Raw genomic sequence first — 17500 nt, 5'->3', positions numbered from 1 at the left:
AACTCTACCGATGGTATTGACGAATCCGTTGCTTCATACAAATGTGTAAAAAATGCTAGTCGCACTTAAAAGCCGAGTACTCTACCGTTGAGTTAGCAACCCGAATCAAAATGTATAGATCTAATCGTAATCAAAAAAGAGATTGAATTTCACAACGCAATCAAAATATTAAATAAAAAAAAATATTTCTAATCGATTCTGAACATAACATAAAAATGAACATATCAGATGCAAATACAATGACGTCTAAGATAAGAATATAGATTAGGATAAAAATATAGATAAAATAAAAATTTATAGACTACCACATATTTTGTTCGTATGTTATCCATTTCTTTTTTTTTTTTAATAAATTTTTTTTTAATAAATTGATTTTTTTTTAATAAAAAAAAATAAAGACTTCTTGTATCCCAGCAAATCCAATGAACCCACCATTTGAATAAAGTAAAATAAAAAACCAAGTCTATAGAACAGAGATAAATATATACATTTATTCACGATCGGATTATATTTGTTTGATATACTGTTGTCAATATAAAAGTTAATGTTGAGAAAAGAACATAATGTAGAAAACCATAAATTGAAATAAAAAATTATTCAATATTTTCTTATTAAATTTATTAAATTTATTAAATTCAATATAATATTTAATTACTATAACTATAAATAAATAGAAATTAAAAATAAAAAAACTAATGACTTGTATTAAATTAGCACTACATATTTAATAAAGATAAATACAAAAAGGTATAGGCGTAAAAAAAATTCGGAGAGAAGTATAAAAAAATCTTGATTGGGTTTACGCAATCAATATAAGTAAAAAAAGTAAGCTTAAATCCCATGTTTTTTTTATGAACAAATAAAATAAATAAAAAAAAATAAAGTTAAAGTTTCAACGAAAAATAAACCATTATTGAATTAGCGATAATGTAAAATTTTATATTTATAGATCCAACTATTTCATTCATTTATTCACTTGATCTTTTTTCTATCTATCTGTCTTATATGAATTTATCTCACTAAAATAAAAATAAATTTTTGTCGTTATAGACGACGACATCTTATGGTAGTAATAATAAATTGAGTAGGAATAGAGCAAGAGAGGGGGAGTTGTATAGAAAGGGTTATGCAAAGTTATATACAAGTCACCCCCTCCCCCCTTTTTTTTATTTATTGTATTTCATTAATTGAATTTAATCTGTTAATTAAGAGAAAGGTCCATAAAAACTCCCGCCTTCTTTGAAATGTCATGAACAGTTCCCGTAGGTTGAGCGCCCTTTTCAAGGAAATATAGAATAGCAGGAACATTTAAATAAGTTTGATTCTTTATCGGATCATAAAAACCCACTTTCCGAAGATCTCTTCCTTCTCTTCTGGATCGAACATCAATTGCAACGATTCGATAAACCGCCCATTGGGATAGATGTAGATGAATAATACCCCCCCCCCTAGAAACGTATAAGAAGTTTTCTCCTCGTACGGCTCAAGAAAATTAGAAATTATGTCTATATATAGAATTTATAATTAATGTCAAATAGATCCATCAAATCATCAAATCAATTAAACTATGATTTAAGTACTTTTTCTTATTCTTGCCCGAAAAAGAAAAAAATCATTCGTATTCACATCCTCCTAACTCAAGTTGGATAACTCTCAAATAATCCAAAGGAAAACCTTTAGGCATTTCCTTTATTGAGCGGTCTCTAACCACGCATTTTTTGTCTGTCTCCTTTAGAATTTATTTTGATTCTTCATTATGATCTATTTTTTGAGACAACTGAAAACGGTATTTACTTGTTCCAGGATTCTTTATCGTTGCCTTGAATCGTTGGGTTTAGACATTACTTCGGTGATCTTTAATCATTTAAAAAAATGGCAGCAACATACCATTTTTGCAATTTCTTTCTATCAAAGAATCATACAAATGGTTGATTCCCATGTGATACACTTTTGATCGAAAGAGTTTTACCAATTCCAATAAATTTTCGTTATGAATTTGAAACTTGTTAGAATTGGATCCTTTCGATTTCTATATCGAAAATATACTTACGAAGTTGTTTCAACTTATTAATTAACACTAACCCTAGATCCATGTCCCTAAAAAATGAATCAATACTTTTTACTCGAGCTCCATCATGATCATGTACTATTTACATCGCAACCCTCAAAAAATGAGGTTTTTCCAGTGGAACAGAACAAACGATGTCGAGCCAAGAGCACCCTCATTCCTATATAATTAATATAAAAAAATGGTGGATGTAAGAATCCACAACCGACCATATCCTTCAAGTCGCACGTTGCTTTCTACCACATCGTTTTAAACGAAGTTTTACCATAACATTTCTCTAGTAGGTTGCTGTAACCAGTATGTAATTGATTCAATTATGGAATCATGAATAATCATTGGTTCGGTCGGTACATAGTAATCTATACTTTTATGAATGGGTAGTTTCTGAAGAAGTCTCAACAAGAATTCAATTTACCCCATATAATATATCTATTTTTTTCTTTTTTAATTTATTAATTTAATGGGGTGGGGAATAAAGACTGATGTAAGGAAGGATTGGGGTTGTTATTATTTTTGATAAATCATAATCGAAAGAAAAGAACTAGGAGATCCCCATATCTATCATATAGACTAAACAAATGTTTCTGAAAGTAATTATTGAAATAAAATAAAGTTTTCAATGAAATAGAACGATAACAAGACATACATATAAGCATTTCCTCATTTTCTGCGTAGTTTATTTGACCTGAAAAATTCAATAATCTTTCTGCAATTTTTACCTAAGGTAATGTAATAAGGTAAAGTGAATAAGATAATAGATTTTGTCTCAATTGTTACATAGATTTACAATTATTCATTAGAATTAGAGAAACCACAAAATACTTAAAAACGAGGTTCAAAGAAAATACATATGTTACGTATGTAACTTGATTGTTTTTTAATGATACTCGGACAGACGCAGACATTGAAATTGGTATTTTTCGTTGACGATTAACTCCTATCTACTCCGTCAATTCTATGAAGATGATGAATCATAAATCAAAAAAGAATCCTATATTATATGTAGTTTAGGGAGTGCTAGACTATTTTGTATAAATGCAAGTTAAAACAAGTCCAGATTAAGTCATTGCTCCTATTTTTTTTTTTACTTTAAACCAGTTAATCCTATTGATTATTGATTATTGATTGAAGTTAATTAGTACCCCAATATCAAACGAACACCCGCGTTTATAATTTATAAATCCACAGAAAATTAATAATCAGACTGCACCACCATTTAAAGTTAAAGTATAGGGAAAAAAGAAAGAGAGGCTTTCGCATTTATATTTAGAATGCATCATTGAAAATTCCAATGGATATAAGAAGTAAGGCTTTTTTTTTTATTTTTATGAGTAACTAATTTAAATATGAAAGGTATGGACATAGAATGAAAAGCCCGTCCCCGGATCTTTTTTTTTATATTATAATAAAAACTCTTTTCTTTTGATCTATGTTCCCATCTTACTTGGATACAAATAGATTCAATTACATCTGTGTGTTATTTGGTGTTATTTGAACACGATTAAATTTGCGAAAAAGATATAATTCAGATAAGAATTAATCATTATAAGAAAAAAGAATCATATTCTATCCAATATTATTATACTCTTAATAAAAAAAAAAAAAGACAATCTTTTATTCTGATATAAAATCGGTATTATGATACGACATATATAATCTGATATGATATATATAATAAGTATGCTCTGGGACGGAAGGATTCGAACCTCCGAATACCGGGACCAAAACCCGTTGCCTTACCACTTGGCCACGCCCCATTTTATATTTCTATTCGACATTAATAAACACTAATATTCTTATTAGTTGTTCGTCAATTATAGTCTAAATATCTATAGAATAGATTGTTACTAGGATTTTGATACATTTAGATATAGAATTAAACGAAATTTATTGATCATTACATATAATTCAATTAAGATATTGTATGAAAGTATGATTTCTTCTATTCTCTTTTAATTTGAGAATTGAAGTATTTTTGGTTGAGTTAGTTCAAATCAAAGAAAAGTTTTTTGGTCTACCTTATTTTTATTTTTTAATTTTTACTCATTTTTTTTATATAACTTAAACTTAAAAAAAAAAAATAACATTATATTATTAAATTATTAATTTTATATTATTAATAACAATAACTCATATTAATAACTCAATCAAAATAAATACAATTATCTTCAAGAACAAAACAAAAAAACAAAACGTTTGTTATGCTTAATATCTTTAGTTTGATCTGTATCTGGTTTAATTCTACTCTTTCTTCAAATAGTTTTTTCTTCGCCAAATTGCCCGAAGCCTACGCTTTTTTGAATCCAATCGTAGATTTTATGCCAGTAATACCTGTGCTATTTTTTCTCTTAGCTTTTGTTTGGCAAGCTGCTGTAAGTTTTCGATGAGATTTTGAATACTGTCCTAGAAAAATTCATGATTTATTATAAAAAAAAGATTCTAACAATTGATAAGATCGGATAAGTCTTATAGTATAAAGCTTCAATTCAAATATTGAAATTCTTGTATCGCCACGATAAGTCTGGAGATCACCCCATTTACTAATTCGGACCCTTTTTTTACATTGAAAGAACCTATTAGAGTCCCCCACAATTAGATATTGTGGGTATGCAAAAAATTTTGTTAATGAAAGACTTGACTCATATTACATTACAAATGAATTTATGAAAATTCCTTTCTATTTCTTCTATTTCTAGCTTTATAAAAACCATTTTTGGTGTCAAAATGCGGTATATGTGGTATAAAAATGGAGAATCTATTCTCTTTTTTTCCAAAAAAATGATCTTGGAGATTGTGTAATGCTTACTCTCAAACTATTTGTTTACACAGTAGTGATATTCTTTGTTTCTCTCTTTATCTTCGGATTCCTATCTAATGATCCAGGACGTAATCCTGGACGTGAAGAATAAAAAATAAAGTTTTTGTTTTCCTTGCTCGATTTTTAAATGTTCTTAGGATTTTATTTATTCCACATCTTTAACTATTAAATAAAAAAATAAAAAAAAAAAAAGACTCGTCGAAATTGAAAGATAAATAAAAAATACCACGTCATTGACAAAAGCGGAAAGAGAGGGATTCGAACCCTCGGTACGAAAAACCCGTACAACGGATTAGCAATCCGACGCTTTAGTCCACTCAGCCATCTCCCCCAATCGAAAAAGGATAATTACTATGTTACATTACACAAAAAGTAAGGTTTGAAAAAAGAGTCTTTCTTTCTTTTATACCATACCTCTTATTTTTATTTTTTATATTCTTTTTATTATATATAATTATATAGTATCTAGACATATAAAATATAAAAAATATTAAAAAATATAGAAACTAAAAGTAATTCCGGCTCGAAAGAGATATCTCCAATCCACTATTCCAATGAATATAAATTATAATTCTATAATTATATATATATATATTATAAGTAATAATAGTAATAATATATATTATAAGTAATAAATTATATATTACTACTATATAATTTAATATATAATAAAAGTACCTCTTTGATTTCGTCTCCAAGAGCTTTTTTTAATTCCACAGCCCGGCCTGGTCAGTACCTCGCTGGGCCTTTTTTGTTCCAATGAATCATAGAAAAAATGATTTATTTGATTTGAAAAAAGGATACTTGTTATTGAAACAACAACAATCATAATAAAGACTATTTCGATTCCTATGATACAGAATAGAATCAAAGTGCCATTTCTTAATTATTTGATCTTTCTTTTTTTTATTCCATTTACTTTACTGGAATTAAAAAAAGAAAGAATGGAACCATATATTCTTGCAGAATTTTATGTTTTGGCGTACATTATCGAACCGTATCCGTCAATGTCAAAGCACCCCCATCAAAAAAGGTGTTATTTAGTTATTTAAATGACTCCTCTTTCCCTAATTTAATCGGGCTCCTTGAACAAAGCACGTCAACGCTCTAATTTTCATGATTCTTTTCTGATCCTATCTTCTTAATTATTATGGCTAATTTTTTTGTTCGACAAAGGATACATTTATATACAATAATCACATTGTAGCGGGTATAGTTTAGTGGTAAAAGTGTGATTCGTTCTATTAATCCCGTAATAGTTAAGGGGTCCCTCCGGAATGTTTGATTACTATTCCGATCAAAAACTTTATTTCTTAAAAGGATTTAATCCTTTACCTATCAATGAAAGATTCGAGGAAGAATGGACATTCTCGTGATTTATATCCAAAAGATTCAATTAGAAATTAAAAAAAAAATTGGATTATGAAATTACGAAACATAATTTGTTTTTAAATTGGATCAATACTTCCAATTGAATGAGTATGAGTAAAGTATCCATGGATAAAGAGAGAAGGGAGTATTTCTAATCGTAACTAAATCTTCAATTTTATGATTTGTATGTATAAGAGAGATTGAAGCAAAATAGCTATTAAACAATGACTTTGGTTTACTAGAGACATCGACATATTGTTTTAGCTCGGTGGAAACAAAATCCTTTTCCTAAGGATTCTTTCAAATAGAAATAGAGAACGAAGTAACTAGAAAGATTGTTAGAATCCCCCTCTTCTATAGGGATCATCTAGAAAGCGGGTTGTTTTGAATGCATTCAAACGGAAAAGCTGACATAGATGTTATGGGCCGAAATTCTTTTTTCATTTTTTTTTTATTTCGTTTACATCTGACATCTGTGGAATTTATCCATCTTCCATAAAGGAGCCGAATGAAACCAAAGTTTCACGTTCGGTTTTGAATTAGAGACGTTAAAAATGATGAATCAACGTCGACTATAACCCCTAGCCTTCCAAGCTAACGATGCGGGTTCGATTCCCGCTACCCGCTTATATCTCTATATTTATTATTCTAGATTTAATATATATATATTATAGATATTATATCTAGAATAATTTATTCATTTATATTTATTATATATTAAAATTAACATTAATTATATTAATATATTAAATAATATAAAAATAATATAATTAATCAGATTAATGTAAATTAATCTAATTTAATGTAATTAATATACCGAATCGTTGAATTGAATGTGCAATTTTTGGAATTCTCTCACATATTCTTTTTTTCAGAAAAAAGATGTGACAATTAAACTAAGAAAAAAAAAAAGCGTCCATTGTCTAATGGAAGGACAGAGGTCTTCTAAACCTTTAGTATAGGTTCAAATCCTATTGGACGCAATTTATTTCCATATATTTTGTTATATTTCTTTCTACTAGGTATTTTGAATGATTTGAATAAGAGACGCTTATACTTAACTATATATTATAATATTATAGTTATAACTTCTTTTTATAGTTATAATTTATTTTATCTTAATATGAAATCTATTATATTATAGAATATGAAATATATTAATAATTTCATAATATAAACTATAATAAAAAAGAAAAAATTAGAAAGTTATCTAAAAGAATTTTTTTATACATACTTGTTCCTGAAGTAGAAATTATACTTGTTCCTGAAGTAGAAAGCGTTCCATTTGTTCTTGAATAGCTTCTTTCAAAAGGCTTCTGCTTCCTCAGTGAATGTCTTGGTGGAAGATATAATTTCTTGGAACTGAGGTTTATTCGTTTTTAAGTAAGTACGTAACTCACCGAGAAATTTCTTTACCTGTCCAATTTCTAATGAATCAAGATAACCATTCGTTCCAGTATAAATAGTCATTATCTGTTCTTCCACCGTGAGAGGATCTGCTTGAGATTGTTTGAGCAACTCGCGTAATCGTTGACCTCTTGCCAATTGATTCTGAGTAGCTTTATCGAGATCAAAGCGAATTGTGCAAAGGCTTCTAATTCTGCGAATTGCGCCAATTCCAATTTTAATTTGCCGGCTACTTGTTTCATGGCTTTAATTTGAGCTGCGGATCCTACTCTGGAGACGGAAATACCCACGTTAATAGCAGGTCTGATTCCAGCATTGAATAGATCGGCAGATAAGAATATTTGTCCATCTGTAATCGAAATTACATTAGTAGGAATATAAGCCGAAACATCTCCCGATTGGGTCTCAACTATTGGTAAAGCAGTCAACTTCCTTCACCTAAATGAGAACTTGATTTAGCGGCTCTTTCCAAAAGTCGTGAATGCAAATAAAAAACATCCCCTGGATAAGCTTCGCGACCCGGTGGTCTTCGTAATAGAAGAGACATTTGGCGATAAGCCTGTGCTTGTTTGGACGGATCATCATAAATGATTAAAGTGTGTTGTTCACGGTACATAAATATTCAGCCAGAGCGGCTCCTGTATAAGGAGCGAGGTATTGTAATGTAGCCGGAGAATCCGCCGTTTCAGCTACCACAATCGTGTATTCCATTGCTCCCCTTTCTTGTAAAGTAGTTACTACCTGAGCCACAGAAGATGCTTTTTGACCAATAGCAACATAAACACATATTACATTTTGCCCTTGTTGATTGAGAATCGTATCTGTGGCTACTGCTGTTTTACCGGTCTGTCTGTCTCCAATAATTAATTCTCGCTGACCACGTCCTATAGGGATCATCGAATCAATAGCAATAAGTCCTGTTTGAAGAGGCTCATATACGGAACGTCTAGAAATAATACCAGGAGCGGGAGATTCAATTAACCGAGATTCAGAAGCTGAAATTTCCCCTCGACCGTCAATAGGTTTAGCTAGGGCATTTATAACACGACCTAAATAAGCCTCACTTACTGGTATCTGAGCAATTTTTCCTGTTGCTTTTACAGAACTTCTTTCTTGTATCATCAAACCGTCACCCATTAATACAACACCAACATTGTTTGATTCCAAATTTAGAGCAATACCTATTGTACCCTCTTCAAATTCTACTAATTCACCCGCCATTACTTCATCAAGACCATAAATACGGGCAATGCCGTCGCCTACTTGAAGTACGGTACCGGTATTTACAACCTTTACTTCTCTATTATATTGCTCAATACGTTCACGAATAATATTACTAATTTCATCTGCCCGAATGGTTACCATGAGTATTTCTTAATTTAATATTTAATTATTTTTTTTTTCAAAAAAAAATAATGCCTACAGTAGAAGGACTAATCGGTTATTTCTTTCAGCGTCCCAAACATGCCAATATTAGCATTAATGGTACGTAAATGTAACTCGTTGTTCAAAGAACTATTCAAAGTTCCTAGAGCTCCTTGTAAGGCTTGTTGGAAAACCCGTTGTCGGACTTGATTAATCGCTCTTTGTTGTTCAAAATGAATGGTTTCATTTTTGTAAATTTCTAATTGTTCCAAAGTTTTATAAGTTGAATTAATCAAATTCAATTTTTCTCGTTCTATATCAGAGTATCCATTCACTCGAAACTGCTCGGCTTCCATTTCCACTTTCCTTAAACGTGCCCGGGCTTTTTCCAGTTGTTCAACGGCCCCCCCGCGCAGTTCTTCTGAATTTTGAATAGTCTTCAAGATCCTCTGTTTTCGATTATCTAATAAATCATTTAATGAAAGTAGATTATCTTTCCATTTATTTCAAAACTTCCACGATCCCTTCCCGAACCCAAACATGAATCTTTCGATTCATTTGGCTCTCGCGCCCAATTACTTCAATTATTTATGAGAAATTCCCATATTTTTTTTTTGAATATAATGAGCCTATCCTCCCTTCTCTATTCATATTCAAAAAAGATCTCAAAACTGATCACTAATCCAAGACCAGAATATTCGGAGGACTCTTCTGACCAAACAAATAATTGTCAGCAACGTTGTTTCTTTTTTTTTTTCAAATCCAAAGAATTCTTCTTAATTTATACGTAGGTCGTTGATTCAGCATTGGATAAAAAGGAGGGGTTGAAATACTCATAATTTTTTCCAATTGCAAAAATAAAAATTAAAGATAAAGGGTTCAAATCATTTTATCGACATGAGTGTTCTATATCGAAAAAACTTTCTAACTATTCATTTGAAACCATTTTCATATTAACATTAAAATATTAACCTAGTAGTAGAAAGAGTACCTTGCTGGTGTGGACTTCAAACGGTTTAGTTTTAACCATGTAATTGTTCCACATTATTATTATTGGTTGATAGAGAATCAAAGTAGATTTACCAATGAATCGCGAAATGCTATGGTTCTGAAATATGATTTATTAATTTATTCAAAAGTAATTCGCGCGATCATGCACCTTTCCAGTTATAACGAAAAAAAAGTGCAGTTTGGTTGGATCCAGCCTATTCTTGAAATAAACAACTCGCACACACTCCCTTTCCAAAAAAGATCAATACACCGAACACTACACTTAGATTTATTAGATTTGTTGCTAAAATATCGGTATTAAACCCGAAACTCCCGGCGGATGACCAGTAACCCAAGGAAAGAAAGAATCGGTTACATTTTTCATAAGATCTCCTCTTCTATTTCTATATAGATAGACTAATTATCTCTTTATTTTTCTTTTTTATATATCTTTCTTTATATCTTTATTTTCTTTTGCAATTTCCTATTTTATATTTTATTTTAACTCTTTTTAGAAAGAAAATGAAACTAGAGTTCAAAATATAAAAATATATTAAATATATTGATTTATAAATCAATGGATTTTTTCAATTGGAAATTTCCAATTGAAAAAAAAAATGATACTTATCTTATTAGAATTAGGTACCAGGCCTTATGTCAATTCCGAAGTATCTCGTTTGTTGTAACACTTCCTACAAAAGATTTCCCATTGGAATAAGAAGGGGAAGGAAGAAGGCGAGTCGGTATGCTAACTCCTCATCCTCCAATCAGTCCTTCCCACTTCCCATGGGTTATTGTCCCAACAAATAAATAATTGTAGGAGTGAAATCTTAATATAATTCGAAAAAGCGAGAGCAGTAAGTCCAAAGAAATAAACTAAGAAAAAATACGTATTGTTTGTTATAGGATTAAACAAAGGGATTCGCAAATAAAAGCGCTAAGGCTACAACTAGTCCATAAATTGTTAAAGCTTCCATAAAAGCCAGACTAAGCAATAAAGTACCTCGTATTTTTCCCTCCGCCTCGGGCTGTCTCGCGATCCCTTCTACAGCTTGGCCCGCAGCAGTACCTTGACCAACCCCAGGTCCAATAGAAGCAAGACCGACAGCCAACCCGGCAGCAATAACGGAAGCGGCAGAAATCAGTGGATTCATGATAAATTCCTCATAACAAAATAAGTAAATAGTTAATGATACAATAAACCAAGAAATTATGACTTAATTATTCCATCGCTAAGATCTATACAGTCGAAGGAACTAAGAACTCTGAATTGAAGTAATAATATTATTGAATCATCAGAACTACTTCGATATTTCTTTTTTTTTAGTTTAAATTCACATAATTTTTGTGAATCCATATGACTTTTGTTCTTCCATTTCTTTCTTTTTTCCAAACCATTCTCTTTGAATTTTTCGTTTTTTTCCTTGATTTAATCTCTTTATTCATTCAATATTCACTTTATCTAAATTCACAGTATTAGATATTTATTAGTTATATATGAACTAAAGATATATCTAATTAATATCTAATATCACATATACATGTGTTTCTTCCATAACGTAAATCAACTATTCATATCTTACATTCAATCGGATTCTAGAATTATTCTTCGAAACATTCACAAGAGTTGTCTTATAGCAATTAGATTACATACATCTAGTTCGGCTTCTCTCCCCTAACCAATCTATATATTTTTTTTTTCAATTTCACTTTTGTTTTTTGTAAATCTTTATTTTTTCTTTTATTATTCGACCACATGGGTACAATCAATCTACATGTACAAATTCGTTAGATCGAATCATTGCGTCGAAATATCAGTATTTGATTGATTTAAGTTAATGTAATTTATTATTTATTAAAATTCTCTTTTGGTCAATCGTTGAATTGGATGAAATCAACTTGAATGGGCATCATTCTATATAACAATAACATCTTTTTTTTAATAGCACATTGTAGTAATACTATAAGTAATCCCGTCAAAATTATTATTCAGATTATGATTACTAATAGCTAATAATATTGAATATTCGAATTAAATCAACAAAACAATAGAAAGAGAATATTCATTGGAGGGGGTATAAATGGACCGAACTTGAATTTTAGGAAAAAGATCTTTAGATCTCTTTCCTTTTTTTACTTCCCTGTTTGTTGCAACTCCCTAATATCTCTAAGATATTAAGCTTTTTTTACTATTACTCTCTAGAGAGTATATATATCTTAGTTATATATTTATTATATATAAATAGATTATATATATTTATAAATAGATTATATATATTTATATATAATATGTTATGTTCCCTAAGCGGATTATCGTGATACGCGCATATATTGCGTAAGTCTTAAGCTAAAAAAGCCTATTTCGAAAACAAGTCAATGATGACCCTCCATAGATTCGCCTATATAAGCCGCAGCTAAAGTTGCAAAATAAGAGCTTGAATACCGCTTGTAAATAATCCAAGTAACATGACAGGTATAGGAACCACTAAAGGTACTAAAGAAACAAGAACAACAACTACCAATTCATCAGCTAATATATTTCCGAAAAGTCGAAAACTAAGTGATAGGGGTTTTGTGAAATCTTCTAAGATATTAATGGGTAAAAGGATTGGAGTTGGTTGAATGTATTTACCGAAATAACCTAATCCTTTTTTGGTAAGACCCGCATAGAAATATGCTAATGACGTGAGTAAAGCTAAAGCAACGGTAGTATTTATATCATTTGTAGGTGCGGCTAATTCCCCATGAGGTAACTGTATGATTTTCCAAGGTAAAAGAGCACCTGACCAATTCGAAACAAAAATAAATAGAAACAAAGTTCCAATAAAGGAAACCCATGGGCCATATTCTTCTCCAATCTGAGTTTTGCTCACGTCTCGAATGAATTCAAGGACATATTCGAAGAAATTCTGAATGTCAGTAGGAATCGTTTGTGGATTACGAACAGCTATAATGGCTGAACCTAATAAGATAGCAATTACAACCCAAGAAGTAATAAGTACTTGGGCATGGACTTGAAAACCTCCTATTTGCCAATAGAAATGTTGGCCAACTTCCACACCAGATATATCGTATAGCCCTTTTAGTAGTGTGTTGATAGAACATAATAGAACATTCATATTGCCCTCTGAAGGAAATAGAACTTTAAAAAGAATTATTTTGATTCAACCATCTATTTTTCGACTTGCCTACTTGAATTATATATTTTGTATATTAACTAATCACATAATACCCCTATGACTTGTATCTCTTTTGTGCGATTAAGGAATGGTAACCGATTTCATAAATCTATGGAGTTCCCCAAATAATTTATTTATCTTATATCTTATTATTAATCACGTATTTCGTATAGCTAGAACGACCCTCACAAATTGCAAATACTAATTTGTTAAGAATTAAATCGGATTGAAGCTATAGCGTCATCATTTGCTGGAATCGAAATATCTGCAAGATCGGGGTCACAATTTGTATCGATTAAACAAATCGTTGGAATTCCCATTGGAATTCCCAAAATGATACATTCCCGAAGAGCCGTATATTCTTCTTGCTGATCAACGATTATTACAATATCGGGTAATCCCGTCATATATTTAATCCCGCCCAGATATGTTTGCAAGTGAGATAATTGTCTCTTCAACATAGCCGAATCTCGTTTCGGAAGACGGTTGAGTCTCCCCATCTTTTGTTCCATTCTCAAGTCCCTGAACTTATGAAGTATCGTTTCCGTAGTATACCAATTCGTTAACATACCACCGAGCCATTTTTTATTAACATAATGACAACGAGCCCTTATTGCAGCCCGTGCTACTGAATCAGCTGCTTTCTTTTTGGTACCAACAATTAAGAATTGTTTTCCCCTACTTGCTGCATCAAAAACTAAATCACAAGCTTCTGATAAAAAACGAGCGGTTCTAATAAGATTTATAATATGAATACCTTTACGCTTTGAGGAGATATAAGGTGCCATTCTAGGATTCCATTTACTAGTACCATGACCAAAATGAACTCCTGCTTCCATCATCTCTTCCAAATTTATGTTCCAATATCTTCTTGTCATTTCTCTCCCCACACTTCGTCTCTTTTTTTTTTTTGTTTTAAGAGGAGGTACCCTGAAATAGAAATAAATAATTGTTCCGATGGAACCTTCTTTTCTACCTCTAACGGATATTAGTCGTTGATACATGATTCACGCCATTAATTTCTTTCTATTCTAAATTACTATTATTTATTATTACCAAATAAAAAAAAAAATGACCGCAAATAGTTAAAATCTGCTCTTAGGAATCATTAAATCCTCGCAATAATTGTTTGGGTGTATCGTGTAAATTCTTTGAAATGAAAAAATAAAATAATTCTCTGTGGTGGAACAACATATCTCTCATTTCCACCCCGAATAAATCATTCTTTTTGGTTTCCAAAGGAATGTTGTTAGGTTGCCTTGAACGTTGCACTAATCCTTTGAATCCAGTACCAACGGGTATCATCCCCCCCAGAACAACGTTCTCTTTCAGACCTTTCAACCAATCGATACGACCCCGGAGAGCGGCTTTTGCTAAAACTCGAGCAGTTTCTTGAAAACTTGCTTCTGATATGAAACTTTGGGTATTTAGAGATGCTTTCGTTATTCCCAATAAGATGGCTCGATAACAGATCGCTTCTTCCAAAGCGCGCCCTGTTCGTTCCGCCCGCAACAATTCAATTAGTTCTCCGGGTGAAAAAACATTAGACATTCTATCTTCTGAAACCAACACTTTTGATGTTATTTGACGCACAATAATCTCTATATGTCGATTATGAATCTGCACTCCCTGAGATCGATAAACTTTTTGAATCTTATTAACCAAAGAGATACGACTTTGCACTATAGTTAGCTCAGTGCCAATCAAGAATCCCCAAGGAATTCCAAGAATTTTTGCTATACGCTCGTTCCAACCCTCAATCCTCTTTTCTAGGTTCATCGATATTGAATCAATCGAACGAACTTCTAACACTTGTTCCACTTTTGGAAGCCCTTGCGTTATATCTCCAGATCTCGATTTTTCATATATAAATGTAACTAACGTATCTCCTTCGTAAAGGATTTCTCCATAATGGCCATGAACAGTTGCTCCCAGAGTGGCCAAATAAGGTTTAGCTGATCTTATTACTACAGAGTCAATTTGAACAATTAGAACTTGACCCGATTTTAGTTGCGGTCCGTTTTTGGCTATACATACATTTTCACAAATAAACTGCCCAAGGCTCATTATTGTAGATGTTTCTTCACAATAATTATGATGGAGAAAATGCCAATTCAAATTAAATGGATTCAAAACGGTGTTACTGCATGGATCGGGATTATAAATTCTACCATTTTCGTCCATTAAATAATATTTAAGTACTTGAAAAGTCTGTTTTAAATTGTCAAGTTGTAAATATTTAGTTACCGAGATCTGATTATAAGTTATTAAATGGTAAAATGAATAAAAATTCGAAATTTGAGGGGCTCTTCCTAATCCTAAAGGCCCCAAGGAATTCCTAATTGGAATTAGAGTATCTCTTTTCATCGATTCTTTTTTTATTACATTGTAATATTTTGCATCGTTGAATGGACCCATTTGAAAACAATTAGATGATGACAAAATTATCAAAGATTGGGATTCTTTATTACTATTCAACAACGTACGAATAGTTACTTGATTTTGACTAAGTGATTGTTGAATCCTTGCCTTGGAATAAATAGAATAAAATGGATTGATATTGTTGGGATCTGACCTGTCATCAAAGATCAATCCTGAACCTGACAGATCTTTCCTTTTTCTGATATACGAAATATGGGATTTGACTAAATTGATTCGCAGGAAATCTCGAATCAGACCATTTGTATTTACTTCAACAAAAGAAGCGTGGCCCTCTTCGACAGAAGAACTTTTTTTGTCTTGGTCCCAATTCAACAATAAACAAGTCCGAACTAATTGAATACTTGTTCCATAAATGCCCCGAATTGGTTTGCCATTTCCATAAAGGATATAATTGACAACTTTAAGTTCCAGATTATCCCTTTCGTGCAACAGATCCTGGGAGAAAAGTGTTACGAAATTTATACCGTCTGCTATTTCATATATGATTACGGGTCGAGCCAAAACAAAATACTTTTTCTTGTTAGGTGTGACCCATTGGACATAGATCCAATTTTTCAATTTTTTTTTTGATTCCTTAGCATTTTTTTTTGCCGTTCCAAGTGGTATAAAGATACCACCGTGTCGGGATATCTTATCCACCTTTCCAGGAAAATGAATATCTCCAGAAAAGATTTTAAGTTCAATCCTTTTTTTTTTTCTCTCCACTCGGACCAATCCGCCCGCTCGGCTTCTTGTATTTAAAGTGATTCGTGTATCTACTCCAATGATACTATTGTTCTGTACCATTATGGAAGAAGATTCGGGCAAAATATGTACTTCTTCGGGAATGAAAAAAAATCGATCTATTTTCATTTGGTATTTTGGCTTAAATTCTTTGACTCCTCGATACTCAATCAAATCCTCCTTTTTGAGGATTGAATGCACCCCTATAGTCCCATATTTAGTAATTCCTGAATTCTTTCTTCTGTATTGAGGATCATCAAAATAAGCAAGAATACTCTTTTTGCGAAAAATACCATTTAGGGGTATTTCAATCGAAATACCGGAAGGAGGCATCAGCTCTTTTTCTCGTTCTTGAATCGATTGGAATGGAATGATGAATCTATTTCTTCGTCTCTTTGCCAATAAATCAGAATTTTCGTAGAGAATAGCAGGATAATGAGATTACAACGCCCCGTACATATGATTCGATTAAGTTCTGAATAATCAGGAATCCCGCTTTCTTTTTTTTTTTTACCAAAAAGATCTGAACTAAAGAATTTTTGTCTTACTTGATTATTATTTCCTGAAAGACTAGAAATAGATCTTCCTTCAACAGAAAGAGAATGAACGTTAATTTGATCTTGATCCTTTTGAAACGAAAAAGGGACTACACTAGAGCGGCACGAGCCTCCTGATAATATCCATAAATGACTTGTTTTTGGTAAGAGATGGACATTACTGTATGTAAATTCCGGTGCATGGTATACATCGGTACTCCAGTGCATTTCTCCCTCTGAGTCAGAATAAATATGTTTTCGAACCCTTTCTTTAAAATTGAAAGTATATGTTCCTGCGCGAATCTCAGCAATAACTTGTTCTGATTGTACATATTGATCATTTTGGACTAAAAGAAAACTTTTTGGTGGAATAGTCACGTTGTGTATAATATCTTCACTCTCAATAGTTACATACAAGTCTATATAACATAGAAAGGCGGGATGCCCATGACGTGTACGTGTGGGATGAACTAAATCTTCATTGAATCTTATTTTTCCATTAGAAGGGGCTCGTACATGTTCTGCAGTACCCCCGTGAATACTCCGCCGGTATGAAAAGTTCTTAATGTTAGTTGAGTGCCCGGTTCTCCAATAGATTGAC

The 17500-nt window shown here is 31.6% G+C and overlaps 1 non-coding gene across 1 annotated transcript; it reads right to left on the bottom strand.

The window, feature by feature from the left end:
- Positions 1 to 5129: 5129 nt before the first annotated feature.
- Positions 5130 to 5217, bottom strand: TRNAS-GCU (transfer RNA serine (anticodon GCU)). The gene has a single exon. It is a non-coding gene; the product is annotated as a tRNA-Ser (tRNA).
- Positions 5218 to 17500: the final 12283 nt, after the last annotated feature.

This window comes from Corylus avellana, unplaced genomic scaffold (assembly GCF_965113065.1).
Source record: "Corylus avellana unplaced genomic scaffold, dhCorAvel1.hap1.2 HAP1_SCAFFOLD_98, whole genome shotgun sequence".
NCBI lineage: Eukaryota > Viridiplantae > Streptophyta > Magnoliopsida > Fagales > Betulaceae > Corylus > Corylus avellana.
The sequence above is the reverse complement of the archived record's forward strand: the minus strand, read 5'-3'. Positions and strand labels throughout refer to the sequence as shown.